The sequence below is a fragment of the Notothenia coriiceps genome, unplaced genomic scaffold (genome assembly GCF_000735185.1).
Source record: "Notothenia coriiceps isolate Sejong01 unplaced genomic scaffold, NC01 NC01_scaffold00001195, whole genome shotgun sequence".
Lineage (NCBI taxonomy): Eukaryota > Metazoa > Chordata > Actinopteri > Perciformes > Nototheniidae > Notothenia > Notothenia coriiceps.
Window position 1 is genome coordinate 1 of NW_011333896.1, and position 2374 is coordinate 2374.

The following is a 2374-nucleotide window of genomic DNA, read 5'->3' on the forward strand; positions in this document are numbered from 1 at the left end:
ACCACTTGGCAGTACAATATGTAATACATAATACAATGTAAGTAGTAGTGAATGAATGTGTATTAAGAGAAAACAAAGTAAAAAGACAGCAGAATATTTTAACTGCAAACGTTTGAACTAAAAACAAACGTCACCAATAATGTATAAAATATGTGGAACATGTTGAAGTCACTATAAAGTCTCCATCAGACAGAAAATAATAGGCTGAGACAGTCTTTGTGTTTGAGGTGACGACGTTATCAAACACCTGTGTGCAGAGATCAAAGGTTACCATGGAGATGTGCAGTGAAAGGAAAGCTGTTCCATTGATCTGAATGAGAGATAAACCTCTTACATTTCTAACTATAGTTTAAAAACGGTAGCTGATATTGGTAAAATGTCAACGTGTGCAGCATGTCAGGACCCTTACGAGCGTCTGAGTCTGCTGTTTGTGTACTTTCGGGTCAATAATGTGGCATTTTTGGCAGATTTACTAAAGGTGCGCAGCTGCTGCTCTGACGAAAGATCAAGCTGAATTTATAATGGGCCTTAATAGAGACATGTTGAACGCTTTTGTCACTTCATGCCCTCAAGAGGCATTTTGTTTTATTTGTTTGCTTAATTCTTTTTTATTTTTCAACGTAGGAGAGGTTTTCCTACGTCTTTCATGAAAAATGATGTCCCAGGAGTGTCGGGTTTCGGAGTTATGCCAGGTTTTAAACATTTTTTGGGGCGAATTTCAAGCTCTCCCCCACTCTGTTTTGAGATCAAAGAACTCCAGACTTAACGAGCAGCGCAATACACATTAATGTTAAAATCTGAAGGAGGCCTCTTTACCAAGCTCCAAACTAAGTTAAATATCTAAAAAAGTGTAAAAGATATCAAAAATCTGAAGAATAAGTTTTATAGCTGAATTTATTGTGATCATTTTAAAGTTGGAATGAAGTCCCTAGCTGAAAGTATGTGGAAGGAGTAGCATTTGGCGCACAGTGTAGGTAAAGAGGATTTGAAGGTTCTTCCCATTGAGTTACATGTTAAAAACAGAGTTTAAAAAGTTGATTATTTCAAAAAGTATAAAATATTTTGAAAAAGTTGAAAGTTTCCCATCATGTTCTGAAAAGGCTGAATATTTTTTATATTTGAATGATTTCTGTAGCTGAAAGTAGGCTGAAGTTATTCGACGGCAAAACATGTACGGAAGGACTGAAATAAGAAGGTGAAGTTGAAGAATAAAGATTTGAAGAACTATAGTGGAATGCTGTGTCTGTCATTATGAAGTCATTTGGGGCTTTTGTAACTGACTGGGAAGGTAACCAGTCCTTTATGCTCTGCTCACCCTGGCCACATGAGGGCAGCATCAGCTCACCCACGACACTCACTTCCCACTCTGCATTTATGACACTCTTTCTCCCCCGAGGGGAATGCAAATTAATGAGCTCTATCCATGCAGACATGGTTTGGTAGAGAGGAATTGCTCCCTCCTAGTTGAAGCAGTTTGGTCAGCAGGAAGGGAACATTAGATGTATTTTTAAGTTAATAGCAGGGGTAGAATTAGAAAGAGAAAATCGAGTGGTGACAGAAAAAGAGAAGTAAGGTGTGAGTTTTGAACCCTTCAGGAGATTTGAAGTTGATGGAAACAGCAGTTTATTTGCTCTCATAACATCAATGCACCTTTTTGAGATCGTTCTGTCTCATCGATTGCTATTTTGTGTTATAAAATGCAAACTTTACGGTCTGTCACTTTTGAAACTACATTTCTTCTTTATGCATTTATATAGGCGGCGGTAGTGGTAGATTTACAGGGACAGATAGTCCTTCCTCCCTGCCCTGCAGCAGAAATGCCTTGCGATGGATTGAGCTGTGTGCCGTAGAGATGTGGTAGCAGGTGTCAGTGCCAGAGCTTAAATGAAAAAGTTCTTCATAAACAAATGATAAAATATTGTTCCTCTGGTTGTATGGCTTAGCTTTCATAGCAGGTAGGTGTTGACTTTAGCTGAAGTGAAATATAACAAGCAGGAGGGTTTAAAGAGAAGTAGGTGTGTGTTTTCCTGATCATATTTTACTCGTAGATCTTAAATCAAGCTGAGTCAACATGCGAGTGTTTCAGGCAAATCATTTGTAGATAATGAAAAGCCCCAAGATAAAAGGGCAGCATTATCTCAAACCTCTTAAGGCCCAGATACACCGGCCAGTCACCTGAGAAGTCGCCAACGCCGACACAGACTGTTGCATCGCCGGACTCTCCTGCGTATTTGCCGACTCGAACACACCGCAAATCCGAGCCGAGCACGTATGAACTGCGCATGCGTGAGTGGCAATAACTCTCCTTACCAGCAGGCGGCGGTAGTGTGTATTCATCATTCAAAAGTGGCAACAACCGGAACAACCGGAAGAC